The sequence below is a fragment of the Macaca thibetana genome, chromosome 15 (genome assembly GCF_024542745.1).
Source record: "Macaca thibetana thibetana isolate TM-01 chromosome 15, ASM2454274v1, whole genome shotgun sequence".
NCBI classification, from domain to species: Eukaryota; Metazoa; Chordata; class Mammalia; order Primates; family Cercopithecidae; genus Macaca; species Macaca thibetana.
Window position 1 is genome coordinate 671,304 of NC_065592.1, and position 24,021 is coordinate 695,324.

General features: G+C 54.2%; 1 protein-coding gene across 4 annotated transcripts in view; it reads right to left on the reverse strand.

Moving 5' to 3' along the window:
• Window positions 1-24,021, reverse strand: part of VAV2 (vav guanine nucleotide exchange factor 2) — a 232,748-nt gene that overhangs the window by 154,312 nt on the left and 54,415 nt on the right. The gene's annotated exons all lie outside the window — the stretch shown is intronic.

The following is a 24,021-nucleotide window of genomic DNA, read 5'->3' on the forward strand; positions in this document are numbered from 1 at the left end:
TTCCCTTCTGAAGGAAGCCTGGCAGGAAACGGACACAGGCCATGGCTGCTCCCCCAGGGAGAATTGAGGGAAGGAGGGGCTTTGCTCAAACACTGCCTCTCTGCTCCTAGCCAGTGGGGTTATCCAAGGCTCCATGGAGGAGGCGGACAGGCGACACCGAGCTGGGCTTGGTCCCGCTCGATAAGAAGGAAGAAAGGCGCAAGATGAATTGCCAGCCGAGCCTGTGACTTGCGCTGAATGCTAACTGACAGTGATTCATTTGGAAAGTTTCTCTCCGCGGGATAAAGCCCTCTTTGTAGAAAGGGAAGGTGGTGGGCGCTAACGAGGGCCCAGGCGCACAGGCCCAGGACTAACAAAAGTGTCCACGTCACCGTCCCAGAGCCTGGCTCTCTGCCACCCTGGGAAGTGCTGGGACTCTTGCTGGGGAGCCAGGCACTTTGAGGATGTGGGGCTGGGTGAGTGGGGGTCTCACTGGCGATATGGATCGAGCAGGGGAGAGGAGGGTGAACAGAGGAAGGGAGAGAGAAGAGCCGGGAGTGCCTGGGTGTTGATTCCAGAAGCTGCACTGGAAGAAAGCGTTAGCTCGAGGCTCACCGCTGGGCCTCCAGGACCAGCACAACTTTGTCGGTTCCCCTGCAAAGCACACCCTGGATGCCTCCAGCCACGCTAAAAGCATTAAGCATCTTCTGAATGCAGACGTTAGGACCATTAGGACCATTTAGGTCAAGGGGTGGGAAGGAAGATGCTGGCATGGCAGAGCTGAGGAGAATGTCCCAGCTCTGCCATTGGCTGCGTGACCCGGAGTCAGTCACCCAACCCTCGCTAAGCCTCAGTGCCCTCGTCCATCAAACGTGAGGATTAAATGAGACACACATACAAAGAAGCCCAGAGCTTTGTGAACACTCAGCATGGACTAATAAGGATGAGGTTGCCACTCTCACAGGGTCCTGTCCCCTGTACATCCCACCACGGGCTTTCCTCTTTGTCTACTGCAAATCTCTTTGCACAAAAAGCCCACCCAGGAGGCCCCAGACCCACTCCCCACCCAGGGGCCTATGGACGGTCCAGTCCTAGAGCTCACTAAATCATCCCCCTTCCCTGAGGGGCCCTATCCCCGCCCTCCTCTTCCGGGGCCAAGTTCTTTATCTGTTCCTGATCGGAACCCATTTTCAGGAGAGGAGGTTTTGAAAAACTCAGCACTCCAAAGGCAATGGTGGAGCCTAATGGATTACCTACGCCAACAGCGACGAACTCTTAAGTCAAAGGAATGATTCTCTAATGGTGGAATGTCAAGCTGAATTTTTTTTTTTTTTTTTTTTGAGACGGAGCCTCGCTCTGTCGCCCAGGCTGGAGTGCAGTGGTGCGATCTCAGCTCACTGCAAGCTCCGCCTCCCGGGTTCACGCCATTCTCCTGCCTCAGCCTCCTGAGTAGCTGGGACTACAGGCACCCGCCACCAAGCCTGGCTAATTTTTTGCATTTTTAGTAGAGACGGGGTTTCACTGTGTTAGCCACGATGGTCTCGATCTCCTGACCTTGTGATCCGCCCGCCTCGGCCTCCCAAAGTGCTGGGATTACAGGCGTGAGCCATCGCGCCCGGCCTGAATATTTTTTATGATTTAACAGAGAGCTGGGAACCCACCATGAGAAAAACAGAAAACTCTTTTTTTTTTTTTTTTTTTTTGGCTAGAAGGGTTTTATTTGTTTATCATTTCTAGTAAAGACGCATAACCTCCAAAGGGAATACTTATGCCACTGAAAATGTCAACACAGCACAGAGGAGCCCTGCCCATCCCACACAGTCCACGCAGCTGGGACTCTGCCTGCCCCCTCTGGGCCTCAATCCCTGCCCCAGCCTGCCTGAGCGAGTGCCATCCTCCCCTTTATTGACGGGGAAACCTAGGCTTAGGGAGGAAAGCAACTGACCCAGGCCGGACATCAGGTTGAAGGACTGAGCTGGTTCCATCTGACACTGACCTATGCTGGGCCCCCAAGGACAGGACCGAACAAATCCCAGAGAGAGAACCCTGGGGACAGAAAAGGCTGGCTGGACCCACACCCTCCAGACGGAGACCGGGACAGTGGGAGAGAGAACTGACACAGCCTCCTGGAGACCCTGGTCCCCAGCCCTGGTCCCACCAGCCCCACTCTCCCGGCTGAACCCCCAGCCCCCTAGCCCCGGCCCATCGCTACTTCCACGAGCACAACTCCCAGATTCTCCTTCACTGACCTCCTTCCAAAGGACGTCAGCAATTTCTCATTTCCCTGCTTCACCAACTCCATTCTCCAAAGTGATTGAGACTCTAACACCATTAAACATGATTTAATTTGCTTTTCCTAATGATATGCCCACAGTATGAGGACAGCTCTCCTTTTCCACTTGAAAGGTATCTTGGGGTGGTTTCCTCCAGTGACATTAATAGGGAAACCATCGGAAATGCTAAAGAGGACCGGGTGCCTCCAGCTCGGCTAGAAACTATTTTTAAACAAAGGAGCGCAGTCTCAGCTGCGGCAGAAAAGCAAACCAGTCAGCAGGAAGGCGGCGTTGGCTCTGAGCCTTGTGCCTGCATTTCCCGCACTTCTATCTTCTGGTCCAGACCCGGGCTCAGCTGCTAGCCCTGGCTATCACCACCACCAGGAAACACTCAGAAACCCAGGCCAGAGGCGCTGGAAAGGCGGCAGGCACCTTCTCAGTGGCACCCATTGTAAGAGTCAGCCTGGAATCTCTGAGCCCCCACCAGTGCTGGGACAGTGCCAAGTCCTTTACAGCAGCTCATTCGTTCCTGCCTCACAACTCCATGTGACTGATACTGTTATGTCCATTTCATGGGTAAGAAAACCAAGGCCCACAGAGTCCTGTAGCATGCCCGAGGTCGCGCCTTTAATAAACACACAGGCAGACCTCAAATCCAGGCCCGTCTGAGTCCAAAGTCCCGTTCTCAATCCCTGAGATCCTAAGCTTCCCAAGGAGCGGCCGTCGTGGTTTTTTGTTTGTTTGTTTGTTTTGAGACAGAGTCTTGCTCTGTTGCCAGGCTGAAGTGCAATGGCAGGATCTCAGCTCACTGCAACCTCTGCCTCCCGGGTTCAAGCGATTCTCCGACCTCAGCCTCCCAAGTAGCTGGGATTACAGGCGTGTGCCACCACACCAGGCTAATTTTGTATTTTTAGTAGAGATGGGGTTTCACCATGTTGGCCAGGCTGGTCTTGAACTCCTGACCTCGTGATCTGCTCACCTCGGTCTCCCAAAGTGCTGGGACTACAGGCGTGAGCTACCACCCCTAGCCACTGGGCTGTGTTTTTAAAGACCTCCCCACCTCCCATCCTCACACTATCTTCACTGACCTAGCTCCGCCCTCTCCATCAGGCCTGGCTCTGCCCACAGCCTCTCCATGCACCGCCCTCACGGCCATGCCCTGGCATCTCTGACACTCCCCACTGACCACTGAAAGGTAAAATCACAACTGCCTGCTGTCCTGGAACCTTCTCTGGGGCTGGCACCTGAGTTTCACAGCAATCCTGCTAAGCTGGCACTTACGGGAAAATAGAGGCTCAGAAACACTGGAGACTCTTAGAGCCCCACCGGGCTTTGAAACCAGATCCTAGGAGCCACAGGCCACAATCTGCTTCACTGGGTGGGGCCTCTTCACTGGACCTGCCCGGAGGCACAGCCCTGGGTGAGGGGTTCCAGGAGCCCAGGTGTCCCGGCTCCCAGTCTAGGGCCTCGCTGTCCCCCGGGGCCAGGTCGGCTGGCAATTTCCAGGCCACGGGTTAAGGGCTGCCCACTCAGTAAGGGAAGCTGCCAAGACACCAGGTTTTTCCTGAACATTCCTCCCATCTTGGGAGAGAGAAAAGATGCTCAGCCACTTTTGCCACCAGCTCAGATATTTCAGTCTCAGATCAGAGACGAACGCAAGCCGGAAACAGCGCGCGCAGAGCGCGGGGCCCGATGGACGTGGCCAGTCTCAGAGGAGCAGCACAAACAGCACATTCTTGGCATCTGTGGGGCAGAGACATGAAAGATGGAAGGTCCCCAACCTCCCGGCTGCCCCCGCCGCCCCCGCCACCCCTGCCTCACCCACTGCCCCACCGCATGTCCCCCACGGAGCCCAGAGGCAGTTCTGCTGCACGTACAGTGGCAGGCCCAAGGCCGCTTTCCACGTTGCCCAGTCCTGTTCTGCCGGGCCCCAGGCGTCAGTCAGCACCTGTTCTTTGTGCTGAGCCGCGTGCCAGGAGGCCAGACAGGCCCAGGCAAGGGTCCCAGTGTCGACCGCATCCTCCAGCTGCACGGGGAACTGACAGGTACTCCCTCCTACTACACACCTAGAACCAGGCCTCGCTCACTCCTGCACGTGCAGCCGGCAGACAGCTCAGCACGTAAAGGGATCTGCCATCAGAGGCAGAGCCAAGAGCCTCCTTCTAGTCGGCCCCAGAAAGGCCTAGACGGAGGCCAGAGGCCAGGAGAGGGTGAGCCTGGGTTCTGCCTCCAGTCTACAGAGGGCCACGAAGCAGCCCTGGCCCTCACCAGGCCTCAGTGTCCCCACTGCACAGCAGGGGCTCAGGCTGCAGGACGGCTGAGAGTTCTTTTCGCCAGCCATGGGATCACCTATGCCTCTCCCTGCAGGCTGGGGCAATCCAGGGTGGCTTCACAGAGGAGGCGGTGCTGGGCTGGCCCAGAACCACGCCACTAGGTCACTCATCAAAAGCCCATGGTCATTGGGCAGATGTGTCCAGTGCCCCCTCCAGCTGCCCAGCTGGCCTGGGAGGCCTGAGCACTGAGGTCCATGAGGCCACATGGGGAAGCGTCACTGATACCAGCAGGGGAGGTGCCCCCTCCCCAGGTATCCCACCCTCTGAGCACCCTGCAGACTCGTCGAGGACCAGGTCCTGCCCGCCCTAGGCCTCATTACACAGAGGAGCCTTGGCTCAGCTGCTTGACTCAAGGCAGGGGGCGCTGCCTGTCACCATCGGCATTCCCTCCGCTGTCTCCCCATAGCAGGCCAGCGCCAGACAACATACTGGCCACCTACTGCTGCGGCTGCCTGATGACACAGGGCCGCACCTCCACTAGTGAAAGAGGCCCCAACCGAGGTCCCTGAAGGTCATGTTCCAGGAGTCTGCAAGCACCCTGAACATCCCCAAAAGTCTAACTCATACCTGTCTGCCCACCCCCTTCCCGGCTGGTCCTGAGTGCCCTCCGTGGGGGGCCCTGCCATCGTGCGGGATCAGAAACTCTAATTGGGGATATAGCTCATAATTAGTCTTTGATTAATTAAAAAATGAGAAACCCAATTACTTAACAAATGTCGTTGGTTTAATACGCATAATCTCCGAAGCTGTGCGGCCCTGAGAGCGGAAGGGAGGCTATTCAGAGGGGTCCTTGGAGGGGAGATGGCGGGGGATGCAGAGTCAGCCCACTTCCCTCCTCCTGCTGTCTCTGACACCTGAGAGTTCCCACCAGACGACAGCTCTTTGCGTGCAGGGCTGTGGGCTCTGCTCCCTTACCACTCCACCCCTGCACGTGGCCATGGCAGGAGCACCATGTTTGCTGAATGAATGAATGAATGAACGAATGAACACATGAGTGAATGAATGAATGAATGAACGAATGAACACATGAATGAATGAATGAATGAACACATGAGTGAATGAATGAATGAATGAACGAATGAACACATGAATGAATGAATGAATGAATGAATGAATGAATGAACGAATGAACACATGAGTGAATGAATGGCTTCTTCTTCAGAACACTGAAAGTCCAAAGGGAAAGTTGTGTCTAGGCCAGGTATGGTGGCTCACATCTGTCATCTCAGCACTTCGGGAGGCAGAGATGAGATGGAAGGACCGATTGGGGCCAGGAGACCAGCCTGGGCAACACAGCAAGACCCCATCTCTATTTTTTTAAAAAACGATAATAAAAAAGGAAAGAAAGTTGTGTCTCACTTGAAGAAACCCAGCTTCCCAGTGCCTCTCCCTGCAGCCTCTCCCTGTGCCTCTCCCTGCAGGCTGGGGAAAGAAACTCTAACTGGGGATATAGCTCATAGTCTTTGATTAAATCATGTCTCTCATAAGGGGTTAATATCCACAATATATAAAGAACTCCTACAACAAGCCCATATACGGCCCAGGCCCTGCTCCCCTGACCAAATGCTCTCAGCAGCCTCTGCGGCGCTGAGGGGCTCGACCACGCACAAGGACCCCTGGCCTGAGCAAGAACAAGAAATCAACTGCGGATGAACTTGAGTTTCAGCAGAGCCCCATCCGTCATGGAAATGAACCGTCATGGTGGTTCTAATCGGGCTGGATGAGAGTGTGGTTCTCATCGTGATGGGACTGGAAGCGAGGGTGGTTCTAATCCTGTTGGCGGGCAGTAGTCAGCCTGCCTGCTTTCCGGCCCTGGCAGGGCGAGCGGGCCAGCTAATGGCACACAGGTGTGCTTGGCTGGTGCAGACGCCTGCATGCAGGCATGGAATGGGCCCCACCTGGTGGACCCCAAGCCCCGTGCTGCAGGGGGGACCTGGCTCCCTCTGCTTTGTTTGCCCGGTGGCAGTGGGAAGCTTCTCCAGCCTAGTCTTGGGAGGCGGTGGGGCAGCACCCACCTGCTATGCCTGGCTGGGCTAGAAGAAGGAACCCCGCCCTGCAGAAATCCTCCCTCTGGCTCTGTCATAGCTGTGACCCCAGAGTGTCTAACTGCCTGGGCTTCACACACCCAGGAAGGGGCCTGACACCCACAGGGAAGCAGATGTGCCCAGTAGACCAAGCAGCCTGGCAGTGACAATGCCGGGGTGGGGGAATTTAAATGTAGGGACACAGGGCAGACAAGAACTGGGCTTGGCAGGGCAGCCCCTTCATGGTGAGCAGCTGAACTGGTCATTTGTGAGCATTTACCTTCCTACCCATCAGGTGATGGCTTGTGGCTGCCAACCCGCAGGTTCTGTATTACGAACCAAACATCTGTCCTCAGGTACATGGCTGAGTGACTTCTAACAAGGATTCCAAGGCCATTCAATGGGAAAGAATCATCGTTCCGACACACGGAGCTGGGAAAACTGGATACCTATATGTAAAAGAACGCAGGTGGATCCCTACCTTACACCATATACAAAAATTAAATTAAGGCAAAATGGATCAAAGACCTAAACATAAGAGCTAAAACTATAAAACTCGTAGACAAAAACATAGGGGAAAAGTTTCATGACATTGGATCTGGCAATGATTTATGGATATAACCCCAAAGCCCAGGCCACAAAAGTGAAAATAGACAAATGAGACTATATCAGATTTTAAAACTTCTGCCCAGCAAAAGAACTCATCCAGAGGGTGAAAGGCAATCTACTGAAGAGAAGCAACTATTTGTAAACCATGTCTCTCATAAGGGGTTAATATCCACAATATGTAAAGAACTCCTACAACTCAACAACAACAAAATCTGATTTTAAAATGGGCAAAAGACTTGAATAGATATTTCTCCAAAGATGATGTAAACCTGGTCAACGAGCATATGAAAAGATGCTCAACATCACTAATCATTAGGGTATACAAAGCAAAACCACAATGAGCTTCAGACCTACGCAGTAGGATGGCTATTACCAAACAAACAAAAAGACACGTGTTGGTGAGGATGTGGAGAAACGGGAGCCCCACTCACAGTTGGTGGGCATGGAAAATGGTGATGCCACTGCACAGAACAGTACGGAGGTTCCTCAAAAAATTAAACATAGAACTACTATGTGATATGATCCACCAATTCCACTTCTGGGTATATAGCCAAAAGAATTCAAAGCAATGCAGCCAATAGACACATGAAAAAATGCTCATCATCACTGGTCATGAGAGAAATGCAAATCAAAACCACAATGAGATACCATCTCACAGCAGTGGTGATCAGGAAACAATAGATGCTGGAGAGGATGTGGAGAAATAGGAAGATTTTTACACTGTTGGTGGGAGTGTAAATTGGTTCAACCATTGTGGAAGACAGTGTGGCGATTCCTCAAGGATCTAGAACTAGAAATACCATTTGACCCAGCCATCCCATTACTGGGTATATACCCAAAGGATTATAAATCATGCTACTATAAAGACACATGCACACGTATATTATTGCGGCACTATTCACAATAGCAAGGACTTGGAACCAACCCAAATGTCCATCAATGATAGACTGGATTAAGAAAATATGGCACATAGCAGGGCACAGTGGCTCACGCCTGTAATCCCAGCACTTTGAGAGGCCAAGGCGGGCAGATCACGAGGTCAGGATACCGAGACCATCCTGGCTAACACGGTGAAACCCTATCTCTACTAAAAATACAAACAAAATTAGCCAGGCATGGTGGCAGGCGCCTGTAGTCCCAGCTACTCGGGAGGCTGAGGCAGGAGAATGGCTAAGTAAACCCAGGAGGTGGAGCTTGCAGTGAGCCTAGATCACACCACTGCACTCCAGCCTGGGCAACAGAGCAAGACTCCATCTCAAAAAAAAAAAGAAAGAAAGAAAGAAAGAAAATATGGCACATATATACCATGGAATACTATGCAGCCATAAAAAAGGATGAGTTCATGTCCTTTGCAGGGACATGGATGAAGCTGGAAACCATCATTCTCAGCAAACTATTACAAAGACAGAAAACCAAACACCGCATGTTCTCACTCATGGGTGGGAACTGAACAATGAGAATACTTGGACACAGGGTGGGGAACATGACACACTGCGGCCTGTTGGCGGGTGGGGGGCTGGGGGAGGGATAGCATTAGGAGAAATACCTAATGTAAATAACGAGTTAATGGGTGCACCAAACCAACATGGCACATGTATACCTATGTATCAAACCTGCACGTTGTGCACATGTACCCTAAAACTTAAAAGTATAATAATAATAATAAAGAATTCAAAGCAAGTCTTGAAGGCATTATTTATTTTTATTTTTATTTTTTTGAGACAGCCTCGCTCTGTCACCCAGGCTGGAAGTGCAGTGGTGCTTCTCTGCTGGCTGCAACCTCCAGTTTCCGGGTTCAAGCCATCCTCCTGCCTTAGCCTCCCGAGTAGCTGGGGTAGACTACAGTTATGCGCCACCATAGCCAGCTAATTTTTGTATTTTCAGTAGAGATAGGGTTTTGCCACGTTGGCCAGGCTGGTCTCGAACTCCTGGCCTCAAGTGATCCACTGGTCTCAGCTTCCCAAAGTGCCGCGATTACAGGCTTGAGCCACCACCGCGCCCAGCCCTTATTATTTGTGTTACGTTAACAACAGCGCTAATCACAACGGCCCCCAGCCTCGCCTTACCCACGGCTCCAATCTGTACACTAAGCCTCCCGCGCTGCAGCAGGCCTGCCCCTGAGCTCGGACAAGAACACGTCCACTAGGAGGTTGGTCATCACCAGCTCTTCCCTCAAGAACAACAGCCTTCAGGGTCCAAGGAGCAATGTCACCTCCTGGGCTCCTGGTGGGGATGGTCTCCTGAGCCCTGGAAGGGAGGGGGACTGTGGGCAGAGGGCTCAGGACTAAATGACCATGAATATTCACAGAAGCCGAAGGTGAAAAGAGCCCAGGGTCCACCGACAGGTGCATGGATGAACAAGCTGTGCTCGATCCAAACAGTAAAACATGATTCAGCCACAAAAAGGAAGGAGCCACTGGCGGCTCTACAGAGCAGGTGAAAGCTGAAACTTCACGCTCAGTGCAAGAAGCCGACGCTACAGACCACATATTGTAGGATTCCATTTATATGAAATGTCCAGAACAGGCAAATCCATAGAAACAGAACATGCATTAGTAGTTACCAGGAACTGGTTTATGGGGCAGGAGGAAATGGGATTTTGTTTCAGGGTGAGGGAAAAATTCCAGAACAAGACAGGGGATGGTTGTACAACACTGCGAGTCTGTTTGATGCTGCTGAACTGCACACTTTAAAATGGCCACTTTTATGTGATGTTATTTTATCACAATAATTTTATCTCTCCTCCACCGCCGCCCCCCCCCCCACCGCCCCGGAGACAGGGTCTCGCTCCATTGCCCCGGCTGGAGTGCAGCGGCACAATCTTGGGTCACTGCAACCTCTCCCTCCCGGGCCCAAGCAATTCTCCTGCCTCAGCCTCCCATGTAGCTGGGATTACAGGTGGGCGCCACTACATCCCGCTAATTTTTTGTATTTTTAGTACAGACAGGGTTTCACCATGTTGCGCAGTCTTGTCTCAAACCCCTGAGCTCAGGCAATCCACCTGCCTTGGCTTCCCAAAGTGCTGGAATTACAGGCGTGAGCCACCGCACCTGGCCGCAATAATTTTTTTTAAAGATTGAGAATCAAAAGGATCACCCAGGGCTCCAGCCCCGAAGTCCCCAGGGCAGAGTGGCCAAGGAATCTGCATGCTTCTCCATAGCCCTTGCTGCTGGGGATGTGGGAAGCCCAGCAAGTTCACAGCCACACACTTTGTCATTCCAGAGCCGCTGCCTTCCCCAACCCTAAAGGCCTGACCCCCCTGCTGATGCCTGAGTCCCAGGCTGGCCACCCGCTCCTATCTACCTTCAAAAAACCAGTACTCCTGGAGAAAGGTCTTCCAGGGTGCCAAGAAATGATACTTTGTTCTAATTAATTATTTACACTTTGCTATTTTTTTTTTCTCCTTCTTGGTCTCACTTGGCTTTTTTACTGCAAACATCAAATTGTCAGGCTCCAACAGACACAATTAATGTCTTGGGGGCACTGGGAGGAACAATTAGCCAATTAAAACTTAATTAACTGTGGACATGGACCAAAAAAAAAAAAAAAAAAAAAGAAAAAAAGGAAAGCATGCACCAGTTGCACCAGGACCAGCTAAGAAAATGCGAGCTCTCAGCCAACGGGGTGGGGACTCACAGGAAAGAGAAGTCACAAAGACCCACCCAAGAGGTCATCCAGCCAGTCCAACCAAATGGATTGATTCCCAGATGGGGAAACGGAGGCCCAGGGAGGAGAGCAGTGACCAGTCCACTTACAATGAGGAACAATGGTAAAGCCTGAGCACACCTCCTCTGCTCCTGGCACCTCCTCAGGCGTGGGCTGCTGCCACCACAGCCACCCAGAGGCCCCTCTTCCCAGAGCCAAGTCCTAAGAGGGAAGGGAGACAACAGGTGTGCATCACTCCCCAGGGCGCCGCACCTTGCAGCCCAGCAGGTGCTAAGTTACTATCACTAATTCTAACAACCCAGTTTGCAGCTTTGTAGAACGTGGGTCTCCCTTCTGAAAACCCCAGGATAGCACCCCAAATCTCTCTGGTAGGGCTCCCTGGCACTGCCCTAGCTCCTGCCCCTCCCAGTCTCCTACTCCAAGCAGACCTCCCTTTTAAACCTGAGCAGACCAGGCCACCGCCACCAGCCTCTGGACCTTTGCACATGCTGCCCCTAAGCCCTCCCACACCACCACCTTCACCTGGTGAACTGCAGCTCAGATCTCGAACCCCAGCACCTCCTCCAGGAAGCCCTCCTTGACCAGCTCAACTGTCTAACATGCCTCTGCCCACCACGGTCCCTGTCACTCTGCACAGTCGGCAGTGGCCCCTGGCTCCCTGTCTTCCCAGGCTCCAATAATCTGAGGCTGCATGTCCTGGCACCAGCTGAGCTGAGCAGAGGACACAGAAGCAGAGAGGGCCACCTCCTGGCAACATCCCCACTGCGGAGGGATGGGGAGGCCCAGCACCAGCCCTGGCCACAACTATAGCAATTCCCCAAACCTCAGCCGTCTCAGAAAAATCAATGTAATTCTGTAGACACTAGGCAGCCTGTCACAGACACCCGTGGCACCTCTGCATGTGCCCACCCAGCATCCAGCCCTCGCTTTACTCAGGCTGAGTCCCCCCGACACATGCTTTTATCAGGACCTACCTTATCAGTGGTGGCAAGAACAAGGCAGGCTTCTGGAAAGCACCCTTCAGCTATTGTGCTCTCTCCCCTCTCTGGGGACATAAAACCTGAGACCAGTTAGCCCAGGAGTGGGAAACCCCTGGCACATGTACCCATGCCATCACACCACATCCATGGCAGACAACGCTAATCAATGGCTGAGCCTCGGGACCCTTCTCAACTGAGCCCTCCAGTCAGCCACTACCAATCGATCAGGATTAACCAAGTCTTCAATTAGGCTCCTACCTCTACTGATGTAGTAGGCACAGGGAAGAGATGGGAGGCCACCCATAGTCACAGAACACAGCAGAGGCTCAGCCCAGAGGCTCTTGTCCTGATTCCATGGGACAGTCTTTTCAACAAATGGGGCGGGGAAAACTGGATATCCACGTGCTGGGTGGCCCGTGGGGCCTGGCATTCGCTGAAACACTGTTCCTGAGGTCTTGGCCACACACCCACACCCAGCACCCCAACTCACCCCCTGCACCTCTGCCTTTCTGTCTGGAGTCGGCCCCACTCCAACCAGCCCCCAAATCCTTCCCTCTGCATTTATCCCTCTGGTTTCTATTCCTTCACCCCCGCTCCCAGCCTTCTATAAAAAGCCAACAGTAATGACCCTCAAGCAGGTACAAGTTCCCAACCTGGCACCGTATTTCCTGGCACAGGAGCAAGAATCCCTACCTCACACCACTGGCATGGAGATCAAGGGATCCACTCCTTGGCCAAGGCCACTCCCAGAGCTTGAACTCAGGTCTGGAAATCACAGCCTCCTAGGACCCTATGAGCAGGGTCGATGCAAAGACCCATAGGCTTCCTGGCCTGGCGTGCCAGGCTCAGCCACCTCACATGAAGCACAGTGGGCTGAGCCTGATCTCCAGGCACGTAGCTCATCAGACCTGTAGGGACTCGGCTACCAAAACTGACCCACCCTCCACCCTTGTCCAGTGTGAAGGTAATGATGGGCACGGCTCCCGCCTGGAAAAGGAAGCAGAGAAAAACCTTTCCCATCACCAGTTATAAAATGGCGAGTCAGTATCCGATGGGCTTACCGACTCCGTGTGTGTGTGTGTGTGTGTGTGTGTGTGTGCGTGTGCGTGCATGTGTGTGTCTGTGCCCACATGCAGCATATCTGGTTGTCAAGTTCATCGGAAAGTGGGTGGGTGAATAATGTCCTGAAATGACAACAGCTAGCATATAAAAGAGGAAACGTTTCTTTTTTTTTTTTTTTTTTTTTTGAGACGGAGTCTTGCTCTGTCACCCAGGCTGGAGTGCAGTGGCCCGATCTCAGCTCACTGCAAGCTCCTCCTCTCGGGTTCACGCCATTCTCCTGCCTCAGCCTCCTGAGTAGCTGGGACTACAGGCACCCGCCACTTCGCCCGGCTAGTTTTTTGTATTTTTTAGTAGAGACGGGGTTTCACCGTATTAGCCAGGATGGTCTCGATCTCCTGACCTCATGATCCGCCCGTCTCGGCCTCCCAAAGTGCTGGGATTACAGGCTTGAGCCACCGCGCCCGGCCTAAAAGAGGAAACGTTTTCTTTTTTTTTTTTTTTTTTTTTTTTTTTTTTTTTTTTTTTTTTTTTTTTGAGACGGAGTCTCACGCTGTTGCCCAGGCTGGAGTGCAGTGGCGCGATCTCGGCTCACTGCAAGCTCCGCCTCCCGGGTTCCCGCCATTCTCCTGCCTCAGCCTCCTGAGTAGCTGGGACTACAGGCGCCCGCCACCGTGCCCGGCTAATTTTTTGTATTTTTAGTAGAGACGGGGTTTCACTGTGGTCTCGATCTCCTGACCTTGTGATCCGCCCGCCTCGGCCTCCCAAAGTGCTGGGATTACAGGCTTGAGCCACCGCGCCCGGCCATGAGGAAACGTTTTCAAGCAGAAACTCAGAAGGCCTTTGCCAACAGCCCCTGCGCTGGGCTCTGCTGGGAGCCCGAGGCGGCTCCCCTCCCCAGCAAGGAGCGACTGCATTTTAATAAGTAATTAGTGCGGAGTGGATGCTGCTAAAAAGACCAGCGCGTCTCCCCACCAGCATTAAGGCAGGGAGTGCAAATGAACTCACTGCCGCATCAGCATCTGAGAGTCATCAGACCGACTGGCAGAAAGGCCTCGGGTGAGCACAAAGTCTTCTACACTCAGCAAATTAATGAACAAATACGAAGAGGAAATGAACAAACAGGTGGAGCCTCGGGGCCTGGGTGTGGAGATAAGGGGTGCTGGATCAATACCCCAAGGTCACTGATGCATTCTCCCCTGGCCACACAGGGCCTGGGGGACACATTCATCAACGCAGATGTAAAACGGAGAAATCAATGACACGGCCGAGACGGCATCTGTATATACTTGTCCAGCCCCAGACACAGGGCAGGTGGATGGCAGGTGTGGGGCAGGACGCACTGGCCGGGTGAGGCTGGTACTCCAGGCCACTGGAATGGCCATCAGATGCACCCCTGCCCACTGCCAGAGCCATCACTCACATGCTCAAACGCGGCTGGTACAATCACAGCACCACTCCCGAGAGCTTCCATAGGAGACCCGCCCCAAGCAGACACGCAGCGGCCCCATCTGGAATCTCCCTCCCACAGCGCTCGGCATGGGGGAGGCAAATCTTTAGACCCATTTTACAGATGACGAAAAACAGTTGCGAGACCTGAAGCAACCTGTGGGACAAACTGGGTCCTGATGACGGCCTGATCCTCAGCATCACAATCTGTCCCAGCCCTCAGTGGTGTCTCCACGGGTCGACTCACCTGGCCCCAGAAGCACCAGCAGTCTCCAACCTGAACCCTCAAGGTCAAGTCCGGACAGTGGTGGGTGGGTGTTTGTGGGCGGGAAGGGGTAATGCCAGGGGTTGTGGCAACAACCGGGGAGCGGATGAGAAGTCTGGGGTGACAAACTGGGGTCCCCCCTCATGCCAGCTCCCAGTGACTGTTGGGTGCTGGGGTGCTGGGGTGCTATGCTGACAGGTGGGAGGTACCAGGATGGATTCGAGGTACCTGCCCTGGCTCAGGGGGAGAGAGTGGCAGCACATGCCAGGCGCTTCCATGGGGACATGGGGACCCAAGGCTGATGGAAGAGGGTCCCAGGCAGAAGAGGAGGGGAACAGAGGTGGTGAGGGAGGGGTCTTAATCCAGCAAGGAGGAAGGGCCCCTTTGCCTGCACGCAAAAGCCAAGAGGCCTGTCAGCTGCTGACAAACCCAGGGCCAGAGGGACCGGGATGACGGCTGCTGCCTGTCCCTCATCTGCAGCAGGTGTACAGCCGACTCCCATCATCCTGGATGTAGTGATGTGGTCTGTCCCCACCACCAGTGGCCCCACGCCCAACTCAAAGGAGGCAAGTTTCCTCAGCTGTGACGGATCGATCGTTTCCAACTATGATTTTAGCCTCTTCAGAACCCTTTCTGTAAGCAAAATGTCAGCAAAATGCCATATAAAAAACAGGTAAAAGTGGAGCTGTTCTGATTCAGCAGGGCCCTGCCCTCCCTGCCTCCTCCCAGCCTCCTGAGAAGGCCCAGAGTGGTCTGAGATTCTCAGCTGAAGGGAACGATTCTGGGTCTGAACGTCAGGGTCTGAACTGACGCCGTCAGCACAGACACCGGTGGTCACTGCACTGAGTCCTCTAAAGACTGCTGGTCAGCGCCCTCCCCTCCAGGGTCAGACCTTTTACTTCATCTCCCCAGACAGCCCCACCAGCCTCCACTCTGCCTCCTGGCCTCCTCTCTGCCTCCCGGCATCCTCACTGCCTCCTGGCCTCTTCACTACCCTCCCTGCCTCCCTGCTGCCTCCTGGCCTCCACCCTGCCTCCTGGCATCCACAGTGGCTCCTGGCATTCTCACTGCCCTCCAGCATCCTCACGGCCTCTTGGCCTCTTTACTGCCGCCCGGCCTCCTCTCTGCCTCCCGACATCCTGGCTGTCTTCGTGCGCCTTCCATACAACCAATTGCGCTGCGTGCAAACAGTTGCCTCGGTAGTCGAAGAGAAGAGGGCACAGCTGAGCAGATAAAAACGGGGCCTCTGCCATCAGCAGGACCTGAGGATGCCCCAGCTCCACTGTGCTGCAGAGATCCATCTTCTCTGTGCCTGTTTCCTTCCTCACTTCTTAAGGTCCCTGCAGGGTGCAGGTGCTCGTGGACGCAAAGGTCCAGCAGCCACAAGTGATTATGTCCATGGAGGAGGGAGGGAGGGACAGCAGGAGAGGCCGGCACTCAGGTGACCGGTGGTGTGTGTCCAGCATCGCCAGCTGGCACTTGAGAATCCGTAAGCAGCCATGGAGCCGCCTCCAGACGGTGCTGAGAGCCAGTTTTAACTGCTTCAGAAGTCTCTGAGCCTCCCAAAATGTTTTAATGAATAATAAATAGGAGAATTAAGCCCGTTTATTGGAAGGTGCACACTGCTCTTCAACTCAAGCGAGAGAAGCGGCCTAGCGATTTCCTCTGGGAAGGTTCGTTCTGCCCCGAGTGAAGCTGGAGTGAAGTGCACTGCCCAGCCAGCGCCGCGGGTTCCTGGGGCTGGGCAGGGTGGCCTGGGCTGGGACACCAGAGAAGCAGCATCAGACTTCACTCCGAAACCTGTCCCTGCACAGGACAAGGCGCCATCAGGGCAGGCCCCGCTGGGCCAGAGCTGAGCAAGCGTCTGCAGGAGGGTGGGAAGGCACCAGCAACTCTGGGGAGAACCTTCCAGGCAGGGGGCAGCCAGAGAGCCCAGCGGCAGGAGAGGCTGAAGTAGCTCTACAGCAGCGAGGAGAAGCAGGGGACAGGGAGAAGCAGGGGACAGGGAGAAGCAGGGGACAGGGACCAGGGAGGACAGAGCTTTCCCTCTAACAACCAGAAGGCGCTGCGCCCAGGGGGCCTCAGAGCACCCCTCCTGCAGGCAGGGAGCACCCTGTGCTGCTCAGGAGAAGCATGTCCTTCCCTCTTCCCTCCTCCCCTCCTTTCTTCCCTCTCTTCTCCCTCCCTCCCGCCCGCCTGCCTTCCCTGCCCTCACCTCCTGAAAGAGTCCGTCCCTTTGTCCCCTGACCTAGGGTGCAAGTGCACACTGTCAATGGCGACTGTCCCCACAAAGGGAGACAGCCACAGCATCCTCATCACTCTCTGCTCCCCCTGCTCCGGCCCTACACAAACAGCTGCCTGTGACCCGGCGCCCAGGAGCCTCCGATCAACAGGGGAAGCGGGACTACTGTCCTCACGTCACCGGCGAGGACATCAGGCTCAGAGAAAGCCACGTGCCCACGGCCCCGCGAAGGAGCTGGATGGATCCCAATGACAATGCCATGACCAGGCACCTGGGGGAGGGACAGCAGCGAGGGTTGGAGGACCCAAGATATACCCACAGCCACGTGACCGTGCACCAGTTGCTTAGGTAGGGATAAGAGAGGCAACGCCACGGCGCATGGTAAACAGTGAGTGTGCTGCCAGGGTGCCTTCCTGCCCACCCGCAGGCCTGTGCTCAGCCCCCGCTCGCAATAAGGAGATCAGGGTCCCTACGGTCAGAATTATGATGATCTGCAGGATCCAGGGACCAGAATCTCAGAAGCAAGGCACAGAAACCCTGCAGCCTCACCGGAATCCTCCCTCCAAATGCCCAACCGGATTCCAAGCTGAGGCAAAACCCGCCAGAGCTGGTGGCCCATGGACTTCTCCACACTCCTCCCCAGCCAGGCAACTGGACAAACCACCCAGACACAGGGCACAGAGGAAAACAGGAAAGGATCTACGGGCCGCGGAGCAGGGCCCACGGCTCCCATCAGCAAGGACTGCGGACTCACTCTTCACGCTCGGCCATAACCCGGCCCCGAGCACGCCCACCCCGGGCAGCACAGGAAGCCGGACACAACTCATTGGAGCCAAAACCTCATCGCTTTAATGCAACCCTTTGAAAAAAATACCAAGAGAGGCAGCCAGAAGAGAAACACTTCCGGAATAAACTTGCTGGATCCTTTAGTTCCTACTGGAACTTGTGGGGTGAGTGAAGAGGAAGAAAATGCTCATAAAAATGACTAGGACCTGCTGTTCATTTTTTTCAGAGTCCTTTACAGCAACACCTCCAAGGGGACAGTCTCGAGCTTCATTTGACCCCTACAGAAACAAAGGCTCAACGAGACCAAGTATCTGCAGAGTCCAACTTGCGTCCAGGTCTGACTGAAGGGAAGCTTTGCTCTCGCCCGCCTCCTCCAGGGCCCGCCTGGCTCCACGGAGCCTAGATGAGAGGAGGCACCAGAAGGCAGGTGCAGTGGACCACCTGGCGGGTTTCCCAGGGCTCCAAAATCAGGAAGGTTTCCAAGCGTCCATCTGGCTGCTGCCCAGGTCTCCCCAGATGCCAGGGGCCAAGAGCAGAGGGAACCTGGCTGACTCAGGGTGGGTCCCCTCCCTGGATGGATGGACAGATGGGTGGATGGGTAGATGGATGGACAGATGAATGATGGATAGATGGTGAGTGTGTGGATGGATGGACGGATGGGAGGATGGATGGATGGATGGATGAATGATGGATGAATGATGGATGGTGAGTGGATGGATGGATGGATGATGGATGGATGGTGGATGGATGGATGGATGAATGATGGATGAATGGATGGGTGGATGGATGGATGGATGGGTGGATGGATGGGTGAATTGGTGGGTGGACGGATGGGTGGATGGATGGGTGAATTGGTGGGTGGATGGATGGGTGGATGGATGGGTGAATGGTGGATGGATGGATGGATGGATGGATGAATGGATGGATGGGTGAATTGGTGGGTGGATGGATGGGTGAATTGGTGGATGGATGGATGGGTGGATGGATGGGTGAATTGGTGGGTGGATGGATGGGTGGATGGATGGGTGAATTGGTGGATGAATGGATGGGTGGATGGATGGATGGATGGGTGGATGGATGGGTGAATTGGTGGGTGGATGCATGGGTGAATTGGTGGGTGGATGCATGGGTGGATGGATGGATGGATGAATGATGGATGGATGGATGACGGATGGATGGATGGATGGATGGGTAGATGGATGGATAGATGAATGATTGATGGATGATGGATAGATGAATGATGAATGATGGATGGATGGATGATGGATGGATGAATGGGTAGATGGATGGATGGATGAATGATGGACGGATGGATGGATGGATGATGGATAGATGGATGGATGGGTAGATGGATGGATAGATGAATGGTGGATGGATGGATGGATGGATGATGGATAGATGGATGGATGGATGGATGATGGATAGAGGATGGATGATGGATAGATGGATGGATGGATGGATGATGGATAGAGGATGGATGATGGATAGATGAAGGATGGATGCATGAATGATGGATAGATGAATGATGGATGGATGGATGAATGATGGATAGATGAATGATGGATGGATGGATGAATGATGGATAGATGAATGATGGATGGATGGGTGGATGGATGATGGATGGATGGATGGATGGATGGATGGATGGATGATGGATAGATGGATGGATGGATACATGGATGGAGGAGTGAATGAATGAATAAATGAATGGCTTTTGTCTTCCCAAGGAATGACTCTCACAACATGAGAGACTTGGGGAGCCGGGAGGCAGCTGTTTAGAAAATGAATGACAACAAACCAGACCCTAGACAAGACCTGAAACACCACAAACCTCCTTAATAGGGGAAATGGCATTTCCTAAACCAACCAGAGACACCAGCCAGCTGTGATGGTGAATTTTAGGTGTCAGCTTGACTGGATGAAGGAATACCTGGAGAACCAGGGAAGCACTGTTTCTGGGTGTGGCTGTGTGGGTGTTTCCAGAGGAGACGGGCGTGTGAGCATGTGAGGAGATGCCCTTCCTGTGGGCGGCACCATCCAAGCGGCTAGGGGCTGAGACAGAACAAAAAGCCAGAGAAAATGCTTCCTCTCCTGAAGCTGGGACTCTTTGCCTCCTGCCCTTGGACATCAGAAATCCAGGCTCCCCAGCCTTTGGTCTCTAAGACTTGCCCCACAGGTTCTCAGGCCTTTGGCCTTAGACTGAAGATCACACCATTGCTTCCCCGGTTCTGAGGCTTTGGGACTGGGGCCAAGCCCTGTCACCCCCATTCCTGGGTCTCCAGCTCACAGAAAGCCTGCTGGGGGCCCCTGGGCCTCCACAGTCCCAAGAGCCGATGCTCCCAGTCGGCCCCTCTTGTCTGCCTCTACCCAGCTGCTTCTCTCTGGTCTCAGGAGGATCCTGATGAATGCGCCAGCCCGTCCGTCAGGCTCCTGTCAGCCCTGAATGCTATGAATATAACTAGGAGTCGATCAACAAGAAGTAAGAGAGTTAGCTCTGCCCCTGGTAGCCCTGGAGTCCCCAGCCCCACACCCCTCAGTTACCCCTGACCAGCCCCACCCATCCCAGACAATAGTCAGTTCTGACTGCAGAGCCTTGTGCTCTGGGGAGAAACAGTTGCCATCCTGCTCCTGGGCAGGCCACGGGTGGGAGGAACGGGGGTGGGCGCATAGCCACCTCTTCGTGGTCTGAGGTTGCCGGAGGCCGCCAAGCTCATTTGGAATGGCCAGGGTGTCCCTACTGGGCTGAGCTCATGAACAACAAAAGATGAATCTGGACGTGTGGGAAACGCTCAGTAAATGCCCCGAATAAATGAAAGGGGCATTCGCTCTTCACCTCTGTGGTGAGAGGGACACATCAGGCCCGCCCCTCCACACCCGTTCCTTGAGGTCAACAAGCTGGGAGTCCGGGAGGCCAGAGACCAGCAGCCTTGGCAAGCCCCCTGCCTGCTCGGACCCTTCCTCCCCTCTGTCCACAGCAGGGGCTGGAACGAAATGCCCCGGCCCAGCAAGAGGTCCCCAGGAGTCTGAGCACCTGGGCAGACCAGGCCGCAGGGAGAAGCTGGGCTTTTGCTTGTGTTTTGTTTTTCCAGAGCACCTGTCCCGGAGAAGCCAGGAGGCACTGGCAGAGCAGAACTGTCAGGCTCCGGACTGTAGTGAGCGTCCCAGCACCCCAGCCTCCGCTGGCCCCAGGCCAGCCTCCACTTGGAAGTGCTGACCACAGCTTGACCATGGTAGGAAAAACATCCAGGGAAGGAAGAAAGCACTGCCACGGAGAACAGGGCTGGCGGGGCCGAGGCCAGGCCCACTCTGGAGGGCAAGTGTGGGCTCTGGCTCCATTGCTCCCAAGGGCACCAGCACCCAGCACACGGTCCCAGGGGGTCCAGTCCCCAGCCAGCTGTCCCTGACACACCACAGGCCACATTCACGCGGCCTCCAGGAGGCAAAGGGCGTGGCTCAGATGGGGAGACCAGAAGCAGCAAGGCCGCAGAGTGGCAGGGCTCCGGGGCACATGCAGTGCTGAGACCCTGCACACATGGCTTGACCCTCTCAAGCGACCTTTGAGGGTGGTCGTGTCACCGCCATTTTACAAATGGGACTTAGAGAGGCTGAATCACTTGGCCGAGGCCGCACCCTGGAGATGGCAGGGCTGGGACTCAAAGCCAGCCTGCTGGGGTCCAAGTCCACGTGCTCAGCCACCTGCTCTGTCGCCAAAAGGTGCGGTCATTGCGTCTTTTTTTTTTTTTTTAAGACAGTCTCACTCTGTCACTCAGGCTAAAGTGCAGTGGTATGATCTCTGCTCACTCCAACCTTCGCCTCCTGGGCTCAAGCAACTCTCCTGCCTCAGTCTCCCGAGTAGCTGGGATTACACACGCCCACCACCACACCGGCAGATTTTTGTATTTTTATTAGAGACAGGGTTTCACCATGTTGACCAGACTGGTTTCAAACTCCTAACTTCAAACGATCCGCCCACCTCAGCCTTCCAAAGTGCTGAGATTATAGGCGTGAGCCACCACGCCCGGCCCAGCCATTGCATCTTTACAAATAAAATAATGGAGAGAAAAACAGTAGGTGCTGCCATCTCTGTGTGGAAGTCTGGACTTGTTTCAAGCGACCAGTGGGGGCAGCAGCAGCAGCGACCTGTGCTTCACGAACACCTCCTGTGGGCCTCACCCGGGCTCCTCAGCTCAGCCCGGGGGTCTGCACGGTGACATCACCTTCATTCCCAGCACCCCACACCATGACTCATGGTCCAAACCCGCCGTCTACTCCCAGCTCCTCACAAGAAATGCCACAGCTTGGCCAGCACCACCAGTGACCGCCACGGTGAGACGTGGGGAGACCAGAGGCCGGCGCGAGAAGCCCCCTCCTCTACAGCCCTCAGAGCTGCAGCCGCCTCACTGGAAACCACGGACGATGACAAGGGCTGCCCATTTGCAAACTGCTTGGCCACATAGCTGGCGAGTTGAATAATGAGAGTTTAATCCAAATTTATGTACGTCTTACATCACTGCGTTCCGCCATAGCAAATTAAAAGCAAAATGAAATTATATACTGAATACGCTACATTTTAACTGTTGGCCAAGAAGTAGGTTTGGCCAGGGTTTTCCTGTATTTTTCTCTTTACGGTTATTATAAAAACCAGTTGCATGTATAAGTATGTGTGTACATGTGAGACCGTGTGTGTGTGAATGTGTGTGATATGTCTGTGCTGGGGGGCTGTCCATGGATGTCTGTGTGAATGTGCATGGGTGACCATACGCCTGTGAATGTAAGTTGTGTGTGTCTGGGTGTGGGTGTGAATATGGAAGACGGGTTCAAGTGTGTGTATGTGCGTTTGTGTGTGGTGTGTCCATGGGTGTCTGTGTGAATGTGTGTGTGTGAGACTGTAAGTCTGTGAATGAGTGTATGTGTGTATGTGAGCTGTGTGTGTCTGAGCCTGAGTGTGAACATGTGTGGGGTGGGTGCAAGAGTGTGTGTGTGTGTGTGTGTGTGTGTGTGTCCCCGCATGTGTGTGTGTGTTCTGAAGGTCCTTCTCTAAGTCCAGAACCATCAGCCTCTCCATTACCCAGGGCCCTGCAGGCAAATTCATCTCTGCTGTTTGCAAGGAAGGAGTGGGAGAGAGTTCCAAACCATTTCAAAACAAATCTGTAGTAATTGAGAAGCCACTTACAGGAAAGGAAACCAGCCCAGGCCATTCAAGCCTCCCTGACTCTAGGCCAGCAGGCAAGCCCTGGACAGCAGGACCCACGGGCCTCAGCAAGGCATCAAACTCCCAGGCACGTGCGTTGCTGCAGGGGGGCCTCCGTGAGTCATTTAAGAGAGACAAACTTCTAAGAAATGGATGATTACACAGAGGTGTGCTCATGAAGAGGTCCCCGGATCTCAGGTCTGGAGAATTCCAGGAGCGAGAAAGGAGAGCGCCAGGTCCAGTGGCTCTGGGAACGCCCTTGTTCTAGGTCCTGACCTGAGGCCGAGCAGCACTTCCATATGCTCCTCTTGTAACTGACTTCTCAGCACGCGCCACTGCAAACCCGAATTCCCTCTGCACCTCACAAATCATGCATTCACAGAGCATTTCCTTAGACACCAAGTCCCTGATAATGATGTGCAAATAAACCAGGCAGTAAATATCTTGTTATTTCCCATCGGCAGGTGGAAATCCACTCTCCCGGTGGTCCAGGAAGCAGTGTCTCCTAGAGGCAGCCCAACAGCAGGTGGGGGCCTGGGGCCTCCTCGGTCACTGTCAGCACCTCCGGCGCCCAGCCCCCGATCCACCAGGAAGCGATCGCGGCCCTGATCCCATCCATTTAAAAAGAGTAACCGTGGAGCTGCTGGGTTCTGGAAGGCAGCTGGCCCCTGAGTCCCTCTGTGCCCAGGCTCACCGGCGTCAGGCCTCTGAGCCCAAGCCAAGCCATCGCATCCCCTGTGACTTGCACATATATGCCCAGATGGCCTGAAGTAACTGAGCAATCGCAAAAGAAGTGAAAATGCCCTGCCCCTGCCTTAACTGATGACATTCCACCACAAAAGAAGTGAAAATGGCCGGTCCTTGCCTTAAGTGATGACATTACCTTGTGGAAGTCCTTCTCCTGGCTCATCCTGGCTCAGAAAACTCCCCCACTGAGCACCTTGTGACCCCCACTCCTGCCCGCCAGAGAACAAGCCCCTTTGACTGTAATTTTCCTTTAGCTACCCAAATCCTATAAAACGGCCCCACCCCTATCTCCCTTCGCTGACTCTCTTTTCGGACTCAGCCCGCCTGCACCCAGGTGATTAAAAAGCTTTATTGCTCACACAAAGCCTGTTTGGTGGTCTCTTCACACGGACGCACATGACAACCAAGAAGCCACCAA